At 53.2% G+C, this 18,011-nt stretch overlaps 5 non-coding genes across 5 annotated transcripts; 3 read left to right on the top strand and 2 right to left on the bottom strand.

Annotated features, from left to right (window-relative positions):
- Window positions 1-1,048: 1,048 nt before the first annotated feature.
- Window positions 1,049-1,131, bottom strand: TRNAL-UAA (transfer RNA leucine (anticodon UAA)). Its single transcript has one exon. It is a non-coding gene; the product is annotated as a tRNA-Leu (tRNA).
- Window positions 1,132-1,477: 346 nt separating this feature from the next.
- TRNAF-GAA (transfer RNA phenylalanine (anticodon GAA)) lies at window positions 1,478-1,550 on the top strand. The gene has a single exon. It is a non-coding gene; the product is annotated as a tRNA-Phe (tRNA).
- Window positions 1,551-2,936: 1,386 nt separating this feature from the next.
- Window positions 2,937-3,018, bottom strand: TRNAS-AGA (transfer RNA serine (anticodon AGA)). Its single transcript has one exon. It is a non-coding gene; the product is annotated as a tRNA-Ser (tRNA).
- A 1,852-nt stretch (window positions 3,019-4,870) lies between these two features.
- Window positions 4,871-4,942, top strand: TRNAG-UCC (transfer RNA glycine (anticodon UCC)). The gene has a single exon. It is a non-coding gene; the product is annotated as a tRNA-Gly (tRNA).
- A 5,469-nt stretch (window positions 4,943-10,411) lies between these two features.
- On the top strand, window positions 10,412-10,485 carry TRNAI-AAU (transfer RNA isoleucine (anticodon AAU)). The gene has a single exon. It is a non-coding gene; the product is annotated as a tRNA-Ile (tRNA).
- The last annotated feature ends 7,526 nt before the right edge of the window (window positions 10,486-18,011 follow it).

Raw genomic sequence — 18,011 nt, 5'->3', positions numbered from 1 at the left:
TTGCCTGTCCCAGCAATTGCAGTCAGAGCCCTGCCTTGCCAGTGCCAGGCACAGCAGCCTCTCAGGGGTTCGGTTGGAGTCCCCAGGCTGGGTCCCAGCCTCCTTCAGTTTGGTCCCTTCCTCAGGCCACAAAACTGACAACAGAGAATTCCTTTGCCCTGCAGCAATCGCTGTTGGACAAAGGGTTAGCAACCGAATATTTGCCCAAGGTTAAGTGCAGCAGCAGAAGATACTGGGATGTGTGTTTCTGTGGTGTAGTGGTTATCACATTAGCCCAACCTGTGAAAGGTCTCTGGTTCAGAAACAGTGGGTCTTCTCTTATTGCAGTTCCCTTTGATACTCCCCAAAGCAGTTTCTCTGCCCTGCTCTCTGGTGCAGAAAGAGACAGCTAAATAGGTTAGGCTGAAAAGGGAGGAGGCAGGGCTGGGGCTGAGACTTCTCAGTGGTACCTTGCCTGGGATCAGGTCATTGCAGCCTCACAGTCCAGGGCCCACCCTGGAAGTGCCTCATTTCAAGAGGGATAAGGGATCTTTCGGGAAAGGCTTTATTTTTCAAAAGGTCAGCGTCTAGACTGGCGCTTTTCTCCGACAAAAAAATGGCAGCCATTTTTATGCTAATGAAGCACAGGAGATTTAAATCCCCGCTTCATTAGCAATTGCGATACATCTCATTTACATCCCTTTTCTGAAAAAGGGATGTAGTCTAGACGTAGCCAAGAAGTTTTACAGTAAAGCGTGGTAAGAGAGGGCTTCTTGCGTAAGAGGGCAGTGTGGACATGGGACAGGTGTTTCTTGTGCAAGAAAGCCCTATGGCTAAAATGGCCACCAGAGCTTTCTTGCACAAGAGAGCGTCCACACTGCCATGGATGCTCTTGCTCAAAAGCACAGCTCACACATGGCAGGGTGGAGGTGTTCTTGCATAAGAACCCTTGCGCAAGATACCACTAGTGCAGACATAGCCAAAGGGACCTTCAGAGATGAAGTCCAGTCCCCTGCCTCACAGCAGGACAAAGCACCATCCAGATTGATGTCTCTCCAAAACAGTAAGCTACCAGGAGTGGGGTTTGAACCCACGCAGACAAACATCTATTGGATCTTAAGTCCAACGCCTTAACCACTCGGCCATCCTGGTGATACTTGGGAAGCTGGAAGGGTGAAAGTTCTCTCCCCAGACAGCCCAGGGACTCACTCTCAGAGCATCTGCCCGTCCCATCTCTGTGCCAGGACTTCCTGCTGCAAGGGCGAGAGAGTCGCCCGCTCCCCCCAGTGAGGAGGGAAAAAGGGAAACCAAACAAGACAAAACCCAGCGTCCCCAGGGATTCCGAGGGACAAAGACCTGGTGGGGAAAATCTCCCCCCCCCCTTCACTCAGGCTGCGTCTAGATTGGCATGATTTTCCGGAAGTGCTTTAACGACATGCGGCCCCACTGCCAAACATCCTGGACAGAGAATTACAGGCCAGACAAGCCACTTATCACAGCCAGAGTAGCTCAGTTGGGAGAGTGTTTGACTGAAGATCTGAGGGTTCCTGGTTTAATCCCAGGCTTTGGTGTGTGCTAATAGTGGCTAATAACTTCAAGTTCAGGGGTTTGCTTAGAGCTGTCATCACAAGCTGCCCTGTAGGAGAAAAGCTGAGCTGCAACCTGGGGCTCTGTTCTGCCAGGGGGCAGGTATAAGGATTAAGCTGGGGGGGAATCAGCTGACCCTGCAAGAAACACTCCCTGTTGGCCTGGCTGAAAGATGGTACCACATTAGCAGGTTGTTAGCACCAATGTGCCTGCTCTCCCCCCTCCCACCCCCCTGCAGCACTAGAGATGTCAGGCAGCTCTGTCCTCCCAGCCTGGGGCTGTCTGTCTGGGAGACACCCTCACACACACTGGCCCCTGGCTTTCTAGGACTGTTCCTTGGTTTACTCAGCCTGGGAGTTGGGCTTATCCCTATCCCCAAGCAGCAGGAGCTGTGTTTACCTGGGGAGCCACAAATCAGAGCAGAACCCCCTTTCCTGTTCCCAGTTTCTCCTTGGCTTTGAAGAAGAGGCCTTTTCACATTAAGCAAACAGGATAACCCCCTCCCCTGAAACATGCTTGTCAGTATTTTACAGTAGACAAACTTGGACAAGGGGGGACATGCTAGCGGTTTTCAAATATCTAAAAGGGTGTCACAAGGAGGAAGGCGAAAATTTGTTCCTCTTGGTTTCTGAGGACAGGACAAGGAGTAATGGGCTTAAAGTGCAGCAGGGGAGGTTTAGATTGGACATTAGGAAAAAATTCCTAACTGTCAGGGTGGTCAAATATTGGAATAAATTGCCAAGGGAGGTGGTGGAATCTCCCTCTCTGGAGATATTTAAGAACAGGTTAGATAGACATCTGTCAGGGATGGTGTAGACGGAGCTTGATCCTGCCTTGAGGGCGGGGGGCTGGACTCGATGACCTCTCGAGGTCCCTTCCAGTCCTATTATTCTATGATTCTATGATTCTATGATTCTGTTACTAATTCTTTGGCCAAGGCAGAGCAAGAGCAGGGAACAAGACCCCCCTCCCCAAACAATACTTCTCTAGACCCTTTGATCCCAACACAGGAAAGGAGGGGGGGGGGCTGTGTGCCGGGGGAGGAGTGACCCACATCATATTCCCGGCATTTCAGCCCTTCATGGATGGACCTTTGGGGGCAGGCCCAGACGCTCCATCCTCTCACTCAACTCCTATCACACACTAGAGCAGGGCAGCCCCCAGGGGTAGGGCTGAGCCATGGGGTGCTGGGCAAGGGGCAGAGGCTGCAGGAGCTGAGAGTTTCCCTAGAGCTCAGGGAACCATAATGAGGCACCATGCCCCGTGTGTTTCTCAGAAGGCGCAGAAAGGGATTGACTGGGGATGGGGAGAGTGGCTCAGGGGTTGTGCAGCTTGTTGCCTGGTTAGGGCTGTGGCCAAAACTCTAGCCTCGCTGTGAGCAGGATTTGAACCTGCGCAGGGAAACCCTATTGGATTTCTAGTTCAACGCCTTAACCACTCGGCCACCACAGCTGTGAAGTTACCAGGGCCCCAGGGCCAGGGAAAATGGTAAATAATCCCAGTACCCAGGCCTGACATCACCTGCCCCACAGAATTCAAAGGGCAAACCTGGCTCCCAAAACACAGGGGGAAGCTTGGGGGCTCATTGCTGGGCCATGGGGTGAAGCATCAAACCAGCCCCCTCCTGTGGGCCTGTGAGTGTTGCTGTCCCTGCTGTGCAGACAGGGCCATGGAGACAAGGAGAGGTTCACTGAATGGGCCAAGGTCGCCCAGCGAGTTAGAGCCCAGCTCTGCCCCCAGCTCCCTGCCCCACCCACCGACGTGCTGACTCCCTCGCTGCCAGGGGGCTGTTTGCATTGGCCTCTTTTGTTTTCTTTTCTGCTGGGAGACATTGGGACAGTTGGCCAGGGCGTCCCGCAGTTGCCATCTCCCTCTGTGCAGGTGCTGTCCAGAGCCCCGACTAGCAAACGCTGACACTGCTGTTAAAGTATTTTGAAACAGCACCCAGATGTGATTATGCAAATGTAGCGCGGGATATTTAAATCCTGGTTTCATTTACAATTTCGAATGTCTCCATTTGCATCCCTCTCCTGAAGGAGACTGCAAGTGTCGACATGTCTTGGGTGTGGCAACCTCCCAGCTGCCTGAAGACATTTGGGAGTCCTCCTGCGTTTCCCGGCGCTGCAGGTCATCAGCGTTGTCCAGGATGAAGGTCATAAAGTTTCTGGAATCTTCCTCCTCGTCCTGGAGCTGCAGGACATCAGCGTTGTCATCCTGAAGCTGCGGCCGCTGCTGCCCAGGTGTCTCCATCCCAGACTCCACAACTGTCCCTGGAGACAGGGGTTCACCACATCCGGGGATTTGGTCCAGTTCCTCACTGTATGCACAGTGCTGCGGTGCTTCCCCAGAGCGGGACCTGCCCTCACGGGCCCTCACACACCCCTCCCGCAATTCCTTAACCTTGGCTCTGACTTGGTCTTGGTCACAGGCCCACAGGAGGAGGAAGGTGGCCTCTCTCTGCAAGGCCATCAGCCATTGGGCCATATGTTAGATAATTTCATGGAGGTTAGGTCCATAAAAGGCTAATAGCCAGGGGATAAAATGGTGTTCCTGGCCTGTGTTTGTCAGAGGCTGGAGAGAGATGGCAGGAGACAAATCACTTGATCGTTGTCTTCGGTCCACCCCCTCTGGGGCACCTGGTGCTGGCCACTGTCGGCAGACAGGACACTGGGCTAGACGGACCTTTGGTCTGACCCAGTACGGCCGTTCTGATGTTTTTATGTTTATAAATGTCCACATTCCTCCACCTGGACTGCCGGGCCTGCAGAGACTCCCCCTCGGATCACAGCTCCAAGAGCGTCTTTATCTCTGGCCCAGACACTGACAGTGCCCAGTGTTTCTGCCCCTTGCTTGGTCCTGTGATGTGTCCCCGGGGGGGTCTCTGGGGGCTTGTGCCTGTGACATGGCTCTCCGGAAGGCAGACGTGCTCGATCTTAGGCAAAGGACCCAGAAACAACCCTCTATGGCAAAAAACACAAGGACGCTCTTGATCCGCATCCCTGGGCCACACAGAGTATCCAGAGGTCACTTCCCCACCTCTCCCTTGGCTGCTCTAGAGCTTAGCCCAAAGGCTGATAAACTCTACTCTCCCACCCAACAACCTCTGGGACTCCTCTCCCGCCCAGCTCCTCACACCATGGAGAGTGCAGGGCAGCCACTACCCCAGCATCACCACTCCTGATCTTTGCCTAATGGCCAAGAAATTATGCTTTACCCAAACCACACAGGCACCCTCTCGCCTCTGGCCAGTCTCATGGCAGATGTGGAATTCCCTCACTAATTTTCCCAACAGCTTTGCAGGCAGGCATTGGTGGTATAGTGGTGAGCATAGCTGCCTTCCAAGCAGTTGACCTGGGTTCAATTCCCAGCCAATGCAATGTAAAAAGGGAGCATCAAATCTCCTTGCTGACATTTTACTTGAACCCTGAAAAAACAGGCAGAAACGGCTCCTGCAGCTGCCTCTCATGGCTTTTCATCCTCTCCAAGAGCATGCACAGTAATGTGGTTCCTCCCTCACATACCTCTGCTGTGATTCCTTGACCTTGGCTCTGACTTGGTTTAAGATGCAGGGGTAGGAGGAAGGTGGCCTTTCTTTGCTAGACCATTGGCCATTCGGCTATAAATGTCCCAATTCCTTCGCATGGACTGCAGGGCCCGGAGAGACTCCTCTGCGGACCACAGCTCCAAGAGGGACTTTATCTGTGGCCCAGACCATGACAGTGCCTGGCGTTTAATGCCACTTGCTTGGTTTGATTCCCAGCCAATGCAAGGTGGGAAGGGAACAGGCAGCCTCCTGGGGGAGAGCTTATTTAACCCTGAACAACAGGCACAAGTGGGTCCCACAGCCAAGGGCTCCCTCTCACCGCTTTTCGTGGGGAGCAGCTCAAACAAAACTAATTTGGCTGTTGTGGGGTCTGCATGGGGCTTGTATCCGTGACTTGGGCATTATTAGCATCAAGCTCTAAACAGCTGAGCCAGCAGGCCCATGCATAGCCCCACAATAGAGGGAAGAGAAGAGTTTTTCCTGCTATTGGGGGAAGCCAGCCAGGCCAAGGGCCTTTTACAAGATCCCTGGGGTGGTCTTTGCCAGATGAACGTGCCTGAGGAAAGACGCTGGAAGCGCAACAGACACACAAAAGGGGGCATGGGACAGTTTGAGTCACACACACGGCAGGGGGCGCAGCTCAGCCAGGGACCTTATCCACTCACAGAGCTTCACAGCTTCTCCACCCCCCAGACCCCACCAGGCAAACTGCCCCATGGGCCTCACCTGCACCATGCTTAGGGCCTGGGGATTGTCTGTCAGACAAAATAACTAGCTCCCCCGACCCTGGAGTCTCTGCCTCCTCATCCTCCAGCTCTGCTTTGTCTCCAGACAGACCCTGCTCTGCTACAGTCACCTCCCTCTGGCTGTCACTCCTGGGCCTTCTAGAGCAAAACCTGCCCCTTGGTTCTGACTTTGAATACCTGTGCTTTTAGCACTCAGAGCTGCACCTAACACAAGCATTCGCTAGTGATGGGTCTGAACAGCTTCTGTAAGGGGACAGCCACTGTGGAGCATCCTTTCCAGGAGCAGAGGAATGTAAGCTTCTTGTTGGCAAGAGGAAACTATAACCCCAGGTGGGACTTGAACCCAAAATCCCTAGCTTAGGAAGCCAGTGCCTTGTCCAGTAAGCCACTGGGACACACAGAAAAGACTCTCAGGGAAAGAAATTCACCCTTCTAAATGTTCCTTCTTCAAGTTTCGATCCTGATTAAGCCCCTTTGAAGAAGCCAGATACACAGGAAGGGCTGATCACACCCCTCTGAAAATCAGCTTTCCATGGGTATTTGTAGCTGGTTCCATGTCATGGGCCCTGACGTCTCATCTCCCTCCCGAAACCAGGGAAGTGTCTCCCACCACTGAAACCGCCTGAGGCTCTATGGCCCTGTCTGTACAGCAGGGACAGCAACACTCACAGCCCCACAGGAGGACCCCTGGCCTAGCAATGTGGCCCCCTGAGAAGCCTCTGATGTTCCCTGTGTGAGCCCCAGAACCAGCCCTGAGTGAGGGTGGCAGAGGGGGAGCAGCTCACACATGCCAAGGGGCTGGCCAGGAGCAGGACATGAGCCCTGGGAGGCAGCAGTGACATCACAAGGGCCTTGTGCAGCACCTCAGCTCATTGGCTGGGAGGCAGTGACCTCACAGAGGGTCCATGACAACAGCCAGGTGGGACAGGCTGCAAGGCTGGGGCATCTCAGAGACCCCCATGGCCTGGCTGCCTGGAATCTCCTTTGTGAGGTTTCCCCTTGAGGGCAGAAGGGATTGAGGGTCCCAGCTGGGAGTGTCTCTGTGGAGATTTCCCCTTTCCCCAGGCTGTATTGGGAGGGGCTGGGGCAGGCAGGGGTACAGGAGGGGCTGGCACTGAACCTCTGGGAGAGGCTAGAGAGAGGGCTGCAAGCACATTGTGAGAATGGGATTTGAACAGTCCATCACCTAAACCACCTCTCAGGTGCGGGGGTTTGTTTCAAATTAGCTGAAGTCAGTGCTTCAGGGAACCTTTGTGCCACTTGCTGGCTGGCCAGGGACACCCAGGGCTGGAAGATTTTGGCTTTTCACAATGTTCCCTGGGCTGTTGTACAAAGCTCAGTGCTGGTAACAAACGCAAACACCCCCTGGCTACATCTGCCCTGCAGGCTTCTTGTGCAAGAACTGTTTTGTGCAAGAGTTCCTGTGGAAAAGGTCTTGTGTAACAATGTGTCCACACTGCCATGTGCTTTTGCACAAGAGAAGTGCTTTTCTGCAAGCATGCCCATGGCAGTGTGGACACTCTCCTGCCAAGAAAGCTCTGATGGCCATTTTAGCTATAGGGCTTTCTTGAGCAAGAGACCCCTGTTTCCTCTCCACACTGCCTCCTTGTGGATGAGTGATTGCGCAAGCGGGCTTATTTCGCGTGGGGAAAGGAATAACTCTTGTGCAAGAAGCCCTGTTGTCTGATGCTGAACTATAAATTTACTTGAGCAAAAACGTGCCTGCAGTGTAGACGCTCTGCAAGATTTTCGGCAAGAACAGCTGCAGTGAACAGCTCAAAAAACCTGCAGTGTAGACGTAGCCTTGCAGTGTAGATGCAGTATGAGAGAGACAAGGAAAGGAAGTGGCCAGTGCCTCCCCCCAGCAGGCTGGTCCTCAACAGTGTGTCTACACAGCACCCTCACCTCGAAGTGAGCTGTGCAATGTGAGCAGGCTGCCCGGGACCCCAGGGGAAGGTCTGTGGGGAGTTTCCAAGGCAACAACAACAACAACATTTCATAATGTACAGTCATCTGTCTCTGAAGGGATGAGAAATGCAGGGCCCAGTCTTGGCTGAAGCCTGGCTACAGAGAGAAGAGGCCAATGCAAACAGCCCCATGGCAGCGAGGGAGTCAGTACATGTGTGGGTGGGCAGGGAGCTGGGGGCAGAGCTGGGCTCTAACTCACTACGGTTGCGTCCCATAGCTCAGAATAAGCGATGCAATTGGGTAGCTTATTTCAAGTCAATTTTGAAATAGCTTATTTTGTAATTTGGCGCTGGCTACACAGCACTTAGTTCCAAATAAATTGCTCTTCTGAAACACCACTCACTCCTCGCGACATGAGGTTTGCAGGGACGTCGGAATAGTGAGCCCGTTATGGATTGAAACAAGGGGCTTTCTCCTAAGATGCATCTGTGTGATACGAGCACCACGTCCTAAACCTCCGAGCTAGCCGGCCCACGGGTGTCAGTCCCACAAGTGGCCCTTTCAGAAAGGAGCCTCGGGCAGCTCTGGAACAAGGTAGGTGAGGCAGATACACCTTTCACAGGCAGGGGAACTAGCTCAGCAGGTAGAGTGCTTGCTTAGTATGCAAGATGCAGTGGCATCGATGCCCACGTTCTCCAGGTGTAGGTCAGTTCTTGTCTCTTATTTTCTCTGGTGGGGGCTCAGTGTCCCCCTCCCTCTTTCTACCTGCTCTCCTAAAAGAGACAGTCCTGCTTCTCCTTTCTTTTCCCCCAGCAATTTACATGCTACAAAGCAGAGTGGAGATATCAATCTCAGCAGTCCACCGGGCTCAGTAGTGCAATGGCAAGCATGTTGGACTTCTAAACTGCAGCAAGCTGGTGTAAGCCTAGCTAGATATTCAAAGGTTGTGGGTTCAAGTCCCATCAGAGTTACTTTAACTGCTTCCTCATTTCCAAGGCAGCTTTTATAGACCAGCAATCGTTAGGCTGACACTGGGGTGGGCTTGAATCCAGACAGTTCCCAGCAGCAGGCCTGGCCTGTGTGGGGCCTGCATCTGTGGGGGGAGAGCATTGCTGGCCTGCACCACAGGGATGTGGGTAAGAAGGTGCTGCGGGAGCTGGGCACACGATGCCTGATGGCAGCTGTAAGGGATGCATCTGCCATCAGGCACCCCACATTGATTGGTATCCGGGGCAGCTACCGGGCTCGCCCATGCCTGCATCTGGACCTGTCCAGCAGATCCCAGTGAGGGTGGAGGGAAGGGCTGGTCCTTGGTGTTGGGGCTGGGGGTTGTTCTGAAAGGCTGTAGGTGCCGTTAGACCGTTTTGTCCCTTCCTGTCTCCTACTAGTGCTGAGCAACACTCAAGCTTTGTCTACACTGCACTGTAGACCCAGAATGTGGCACAAATGGAAATGCAAAGGCTTCAATGCAGTGCTGGTGGGGGTGCCTCTGGGTTTGATTTAGTGGGTCTCAGCTGGACTTGGTGTTTGAAATTATGCAAATGAAGCTCAGGAAGTTCAAATCCATGTTTCATTTTCAATTTCACTCATCTGGATTTGCATTCCTCCCTGGAAGGAGGACTGACCCTGTGTGAAACCAAGGGAGGAAGACAATCCTGTCAGTGAGGAACAGGGCGCATGTATCCCACTCGCTCCTGCAAAGGAATGAAACAGGCTGAGCACTTTGCAGAGAACAGGCCATCGCCCTGCTGGGAGAGGCTCCCTTATGCACAGACTCTGCGCAGGGCCAGACTGCTGGGAGGAGGCTCTGGCCATGGACTTTCCTCCCGTCTCTGTTACCTCCTGCACCTGAGGCTGAAAGGGACGTGGGCTGCAGGCTGGTCCTGCCCAGCTGCCTTCCCCAGTGGGAGGAGAAAATGCTCATGGAAGGGCTCACACATTATCCCCAATGCACTGGCCTGAGGGCCTGAATTCTTGCTGCCCCTGGGTGCAACCAAACGCACCCTCTGCAGGGCAGGCTCCCCAGCTCACACCCCTCCTATCACACAAAGCTTGCAAACGGGGTTGATTTTCTTCCATCTCCCCTTGCTTCATGCTGCGCTAAAAGAAATCCTGAAACCAGCCCCATCTCCTGTCACTGGAGAGATGGCCCTGTGCTGGGATATGAGAAAGGATCCCAGCGATGCTCCTTGCAGCCCAGGAGAAGAAGGGGGCTCTGGGTGAAAGGAAACCAAGTAAAACAGGTCCGAGTGGGCATGAACTGAGGCACGAGTTTGGCCCAGTTGAGTGAGGGGTGGTTGGTGTTAAGAGCAGCGCTCAGCACTCAGAACCCTGCAATCTGAGGCCCCATTCCTGCCTCCCTTCCCAGGCTGACCCAGGGGCCAAAAGGGGCTGCGGCTGCTGCTGACAGGGAAGAAGCTGGGAGGCAAGGTGCTGGCAGCAAGAGATTCCTGCTGCCTCTTTGCCCTGGGTCTGCCGGCCGCCAGCCACCTCGACCAACCCTCATACCAGCTGGACGAGCCAGCCCACGTCACAGTGAGTCGCTAGAGGCCCTGTCAGAGAAGAGCCGTTGGCAGCTGCAGAGATGTTCCTGTTGCTGCCTGAGGTGCCTTTCTTAAAAGGGCCACTGGTGAGATCTTTCTTTGTAGGCTGGCTAGCTCAGCTGGTTAGAGTGTGGTGCTAATAACACCAAGGTCATGGGTTCAAGCCCTATGCTGGCCACAGGGGTGTTTGGTGTGGTGACTTCCCTTCCTTTAGCTGCCTGCTATGGACAGGGAAGCAGAAACAAGCAAAAAGGCTGAGAGCTTAGCAGGAAGCAGGGCAGAGATCTGGTAGGGGGAGGCTCCACCCTGCACAGCCCCAGTGGATAAAAGGGCCTGGGCCTGGCTTCCTGTCCCCAACAACAGGGGACCTGATGCCCAAATTCCTGCTGCTGCAGTGGCTACCTCAAGGCACCAGCTGGGGGGCAGGGTCTGGAGCCCAAGCCACACGGGGAGACTCAATATGACCAGGAGGCCTGGAGCGTGTGAGCCCTGCACAGAGGCTGCTGCTGGGGGCCTGCTTCAGTGGCCCAGCAGCTCAAGTTCCCCTGAACCAGCTTCTCCCCCTGGAGCCACCCCCCAGTGCTGCTGAGGCCCCTGACATGAGGCAGTGGGACCATCAGAGGAAGGTGCCAGCCTTAGCCCTTCCTCCCAGCCCCCTCCCAGGGTCTTTCCCCAGCCCCTCCCCAGTTCTACAATCCCCACATAAAAACCAGAGAGTTTGTTCTTTCAACAGGGAAAAGTCCTGATTGTGTTACCAGCAAGGGGAGGGGGAGAGGAAAGTGGGAAGAGGGTGTGTTGGGGGGGGGGATTGGTGAGTGCTGGGGGGGAGGCACAGAGGGCAAAAAATGACGAGTAACGTTAGTTTGAACCAAGGGGCTTGGTTTGAATTAATGCAGCAGCCCCTGATGCCCTTTCACTTTCAAAACACTGCATGGGTGAGAGTATGCAAATGAAGTGTGCACTATTTAAATCCCTGTTTCATGTGCAACTCTGCTGTGTCTACTTTTCTAGAAATAAGACCCTAGTGTAGATGCACCCACACAAGGGCTCAGCAACAGGAGCAAAGATTTCCACCAAGGACTGGGCTTGAACCAGGGGGCCCTTAACGCTTCACACTAATGCACCCCCCACTTAGCTACTTCAGCAACTATGGGGGCTCTGACAGCACCGCTTCTCCCTCAGGGATGCTTTACTCCACAGCCGTGCACAAGAGATGCTGTTGCTGGTGGCCCTGCAGGGCAAGATGAGCTTTGCCTGCCCCTCAGACCCGAACTCGCTACTTGGCCATTTCCTGCCCCCTTCCTGGGCAGACCCACTGGCTGACAGGGGCCCACCCGCCTCTTTCCTGCTTGGGCCTGGCTCTCAGCACAGGGCAGGCGGGGGCACCCTGAGAGGCCATGCTGGCCCCAGGGGTTTGGTGACTGGCCTTTGTGTAGCTGCCTGCTATGGACAGGGAAGGAGAAAGAAGCCCTGGGAGGTGAAGCAGCGGGAGGGAAGCAAGGAGCAGAGAGTCAGCTGCAGATGAGAGTCACAGGTGCCCTCTGCCCCCTGGGACCGCCCCTCCCTGAGCCGCCAGCCCCCTGTCTCTCACCGTGCGCCCCTTGGGGATTCCACTCACTCTGGGCTCTGGGGGTCTCCCACTCCCACAGGGAATGACACAGCCCTGTGCCCTAGCCCAGAGCCACTCCCAGCCCGTGTGAAACAGGAGGGTTCACTGAGCGTCTGACACAGCACAGGGACCCAGGCAGGCAGCAGGGGCTGCGGGTGGGGAGTGAGGGCACCAGAGGGGGCAGGGAAACAAGTAGCACCAAGACTCTTGCCACCAGGGTCTGGCCACCCGACTCCCTGCCCAGGCTGCTGGGCCCCCGACCACTTCAGCTGCCGGGTCAGCCCGGGAGTTAAGGCAGGAATGGGGGGAAGGAGCAAGTCAAACTGCAGGTGGCAGGAAACACCAGTCTCGCCTTCCTGGGCCGGGCACGACGGCATCATGTTTGTGACACGGCTGCCAGACATCCCGGACAGTTAATAACCAGCTAGAGGGGTTTATTGTTGAACCCTTTCTTTGTGCTTTAACTGGGGTGATGGGGGTGCTTGAAACCTGGAGGGGGGAAGGGGACTTGAAAGCTGGAGCGGGGAAGGGGATCAGGTTGCACGGTGCTTGCCTGATTTCCCTCTCCTGCCTGGGCCTCGTGTTCGGGGTGCTCCATGGCCACGGGATCGGATGGTGCACCTGTCGGTTGGCTGGCTGGGGTGCTCTTGGGACGGGGAGGCCTGGGGGAGAGGAGGGCCAGGGGGAGAGAGGGGCTGGGGAACTGGGGGGGCTGGGGGAGAGGGAGGTCCAAGGGGGGAAAGGGATGCTGTTGTGGAAGGGGGGTTTGGTTGGGCGGGGTCATGGGGTGCTGGAGGAGCAGGACCAGGCACAGGAGCAGGCAAGCCGCAGACCTCCCTGAGAGTGGCAGTCAGGGACGTGCGCTGCAGGACCAGCTCCTCCATCAGCCGGTCACGCCAGCGATCCTCTGCCTCCGCCCTCTCTCTCAGGATGGAGTTGAGCTCCTGCACGGCCTCCACGTGCTGCCTCAGGATGTCCGCATAGATACGCCTGTGTCTGCAGCTCCCATGTCCCTGAGATGGAGATGGAGGTGGGGCTGGGGTGCTGTGGCCCTCTTGCACGGCTGGTCCGGCTGTGGAGGAAAAGAAGAAGACACAATCAGTCCTAAAAAACTGGACTCTGTAGCACTTAAAATACTAACAGGATGGTTTATTAGGGGATGAGCTTTCCTGGGCCAGACCCACTTCCTCAGATCAGAGTAACACGGCTACATTTCTATCACAATCAGTCATGTGTGCAACAGCTGTCCAAAAGGGCATGCCCTCTCCTTGAGACAGGGGAATCAGACATTCTGAAGGTAACACTGTGTGTGACCTGGGCATCAGCCTGAGCATGACAGGTTTCCCTTGTGCATCACCCACTGTGCACCCACCTACCTCCCCCCCCCCCCGGGTGTTACACAACCTCACTGTACTCACCTGCTGCTTCCTCTCCTGCGCCAGATGACGCCTGGGAGGCCTCTGGGGTCTGGGTGACTGGCTCCAGGGTGAGGGTCGCCGTCTCCTCACTGTCCTCCTCCTCTGGCACCATGTCCCCGTCTCCAGACTGCTTTGGGTCCTGCTCGGGAGCGTCCACCACCGGGTCTGCCAATCCTGACTGGACGAACCGCCGTGGTGTGCGTGCTTCACCACTGCCACCCAGGATCTGGTCCAGCTCCGTGTAGTAAGGGCAGTAGTAGGGGGCTGCCCCAGAACGGGAGCTCTCCTCCCTGGCCTTGACGTACCCCTGGCGCAGCTCTTTTACTTTGGAGCGCACCTGGTCCTGGGTGCGGGGGTAGTGGCCCTTCTGGGCCAGGGCTTCTGCCATGTGGCCATAAATGTCGGCATTTCGCCGCCGGCTTTTGAGGGCCTGTAAGGCCTCCTCCTCTCCCCACAGCTCCAGAAGGCTCTTGAGCTCTGGGCCAGATCAGGATGGTGCCCGGCGTTTGGAGCCCTTGGCTGGGTCCCCAGAAGGCTCTGTGGAAGGGCCAGGATGATCTTGGGGCTGGGACATGCTGCACCAAAGTAGCCGTGTGCTCTGGCTCCTTCTCTGCAACAAGTGGCTGTGAGGGTGCCTGTCCCTTTAAGAAATGGCTGCAGACAGGAACCACAGACATGCAACCCATGCCCCAGATTGTCCACCAGGGCTTCTTCCTGGATGCCAATATTTTCGAAAAAAAGGCCTCCCCCGTCCACACTCACTTACTTTCGACGGATCTCCGTCGAAAAAGGCGTTCTTCCTCGTAGAATTAGGTGTACCGCCGTCGAAAGAAAAGCCACGTTCTTTCGATTTAATTTCGAAAGAACGCGGCTTGAGTCTGGATGCAGGTGAAGTTTTTTCGAAAAAAGGCTACTTTTTTCGAAAAAAACCCTGAGTCTGGACACAGCCTAAAGGAAAAGTATTCTTAAGTATAATGTGCCACTGCGACAGAGGTAGAAATGTTTTCTTTGTCTTTCAGAACATCAGAAAGTGCTGGTACCAGCTGAAGAGCAACTAAAAGAAAAAAAACAAACATCATGATGTTCTGTCTTCTGTGCTCATATGTGTTGTGTGTTTTTTCCAAGTTTGTCTTGTGTGTCTTAATTGTGATATATATTGCAAATGTCGTTGTTTGTAGAATATTGTTTTAATGAAAGGATATTTCAAGTAAAGAAGAAGCATGAATTTAAACAAATCAAAATTAATAATTGGGCCCAATATATTGGCAACTCTAAATTTTAGTGAATAATTTTAGTGAATAATAGTGTAGTAATTGTTTAAGCTAGGAGAATGTCAACAATATCTCCACAGGTGACCACAAGGAACTGTAAGGAAGCAAAGAGTGTATCACATGAAAAGGAGGACTGGAAGTGGGGTACCAGCTCCCACCCCACAGGATTGGCTTTGCTTTAACAGCCACATGAATGAAATATTTAGCTTTTGTAAAACTTGCACACCAACCATAAAAGTGGTTTGGCCAGAGATGATAAGAAATCTATAAGTGAAACAACACGGGCAAATGGGACATCACCATATTTAAGTAAAGATGCCCACAACACTAATGCCCACAATGAGGAAACTAGTAACCTCACCATTGCAATAATAGCCACTTACCCTGCTACCTATTGGTGCCAGGTGCCTGACTCTTTAAAAGGCCTCACGGATACCTGGTAAGAATTATGGAATTGCTTGCATGGGTTCCCATTAACAATCAAACATCTGTGAACCATGCTGTGGTCCCATAAGAAAAACAGTGACTCCAGTAAATGTAAACTGCCTTCAAGTCACATACAGAGAAATAAATAAACACTGAGCTGGTCCAAATGAATGGTATCTACGGGGCTGCATCTAGACTGCGAACAGGTGAGTGCTAACAGGGAGTTTAGAGAGTGAGTTGGGAAGGGCGGGAGGTTCTCTTGCCTTTCTTTTTAAATCCCTTCTCCAGGACAGGAGCAATGGATGGTGATGGATCTGCTGCTGTTACCTGTGTGTGCCATGTTTGTCTTCCTCCCGGAAGAAAGAACAGATTTCATCTGCACGAAGTGCAAGCTGGTCGACATTATGGAAGAAAAAATTAGAGGACTGGAGGCCCAAGTGTCGACCCTATGCTGGATCAGAGAGGATGAAGACGTCCTTGACAGAAGGCAGCGTTTAATCCTTCAAGCACAGAAGGCAGAGGAACCAGAGAGGGCAGTACGTGACCAAGAAGAGAACTGGCAGCATGTAACTTCTAGAAGGGGAAAAAGGCCAACATGGAAATCCCCAAATGCTATAGAGGTAAGTAATCACTTTCAAGCTCTCTCCACAGGCTCTGTAGTGCTGAAAGCTCTGTAAGGGACCTCACAAGGAAGAAACCAGAAGGGAACACCATCTACTGGAAAGCATGGGATGCATAGTCCTAGGGATGGGGGTTCCACGGCCACCACCCCCCAAAAAAAAGATGTAGAGAAATTGGAAAGGGTGCAGAGAAGAGCGACAAGAATGATTAAAGATTTAGAGAACATGACCTATGAAGCCAGGCTTCACGAATTGGGCTTGTTTAGTTTGGAAAAAAGAAGACTAAGGGGGGACATGATAGCGGTTTTCAAATATCTAAAAGGGTGTCACAAGGAGGAAGGAGAAAATTTGTTCCTCTTGGTTTCTGAGGACAGGACAAGGAGTAATGGGCTTAAAGTGCAGCAGGGGAGGTTTAGATTGGACATTAGGAAAAAATTCCTAACTGTCAGGGTGGTCAAATATTGGAATAAATTGCCAAGGGAGGTGGTGGAATCTCCCTCTCTGGAGATATTTAAGAACAGGTTGGATAGACATCTGTCAGGGATGGTGTAGACGGAGGTTGGTCCTGCCTTGAGGGCGGGGGGCTGGACTCGATGACCTCTTGAGGTCCCTTCCAGTCCTATTATTCTATGATTCTATGATTCTATGAAAAGAAAATGATGGGTGGTGGTGGTCGGGGACTCTCTCCTAAGAGGGACTGAACCATCCCTCTGCCATCTGGACCTGGAATCTCGAAAAGTGTGCTGCTTACCGGGAGCTCGAATTCAGGATGTCACTGAGAGGCTTACCAAGCTGATCAAACCTTCAGATCGCTACCCCTTCCTGCTTCTCCACATAGGAACTAATGACACGGCCAAGAATGACCTTGAGCGGGTTACTGCGGATTATGTAGTGCTGGGAAGAAGGATCTAAGAATTCGGAGCGCAAGTGGAGTTCTCGTCCATCCTCCCTGTTGAAGGGAAAGGACTGGGCAGGGATCGTCTCATTGAGGACGTAAATGCGTGGTTGCGAAGGTGGTGTCGCAGAGAGGGCTTTGGTTTCTTCGACCATGGGACTCTGTTCCGGGCACAAGGATTGTTAGGAAGAGATGGGATCCACCTAACGAAGAGAGGAAGGAGTATATTCGCAGGAAGGCTTGCAAACCTAGTGAGGAGGTCTTTAAACTAGGTTCGTCAGGGGACGGTGACCAAAACCCTGAGGGGAGTGGGAAAGTCGGATACCAGGAAGAAATGCAGAGAGGAAGGAGCAAGAAAGGAGGACTCTGTTTCAAATGGAGAAGATAGCGCAATCAACTGGTTACCTGAAGGCTGTGTCTACACTGGGCCACTTATTCCAGAAAATCAGCCACTTTTCCGGAATAAGCCACGAGCTGTCTACACTGGCCCTTGAATTTCTGGAAAAGCAACGATGCTCTACTGTACAAAATCAGCCGCTATTCCGGAAAAACTATTCTGTTCCCGCTCGGGCATAAGTCCTTATTCCGGAACACTGTTCTGGAAAAGGGCCAGTGTACAGAGCCCAGTAGTCTTTTCCGGAAAAAGCCCCATCGCGAAAATGACGCTCGGAGCTCTTTTCCGGAAAAGCGCGTCTACATTGGCCACAGAGGCTTTTCCGGAAAAAGGGCTTTTCCGGAAAAGCAGCCTGCCAATGTAGACGCTCCTTTTCCGGAAATACTTATAATGAAAACTATTTTAAGCATTTCTGGAAATTCATGCCAGTGTAGACACAGCCAAAGTGTTTGTACACTAATGCGAGAAGCCTGGGCAACAAACAGGAAGAACTGGAGACCCTGGCCCAGTCCAAGAAATATGATTTAATTGGGATAACAGAGACTTGGTGGGATGACTCGCATGACTGGAGCACTGTCATGGAAGGGTATAGACTGTTCAGGAAGAACAGGCAGGGGAGAAAAGGAGGAGGAGTTGCACTATATGTAAGAGAGCACTATGATTGCTCTGAACTCCAGTATAAAGAGGGAGAAAAACCTGTTGAGAGTCTATGGGTTAAGTTTAAAGGAGCAAACAACAGCAGTGATGTTGTGGTTGGTGTCTGCTACAGGCCACCAAATCAGGTGGATGAGGTAGATGAGGCTTTCTTTGGACAACTGAGCGAAGCTGCCAGATCGCAGGCCCTGGTTCTCGTGGGGGACTTTAATTACCCTGGCATCTGTTGGGAAACCAATACAGCAGTACACAGGCAATCCAGGAAGTTTTTAGAAAATGTTGGGGATAACTTCTTGACACAAGTGCTGAAGGATCCGACCAGGGGCCGTGCGCAGCTTGACCTTCTGCTCACAAACAGGGAGGAACTAATAGGGGAAGTAGAGGTGGGTGACAACCTGGGAAGCAGTGATCATAAGA

The sequence above is a fragment of the Pelodiscus sinensis genome, chromosome 31 (assembly GCF_049634645.1).
Source record: "Pelodiscus sinensis isolate JC-2024 chromosome 31, ASM4963464v1, whole genome shotgun sequence".
Taxonomy (NCBI): domain Eukaryota; kingdom Metazoa; phylum Chordata; order Testudines; family Trionychidae; genus Pelodiscus; species Pelodiscus sinensis.
Note: the sequence above shows the minus strand (reverse complement) of the source record. Positions and strands in the feature narration are given on the sequence as shown.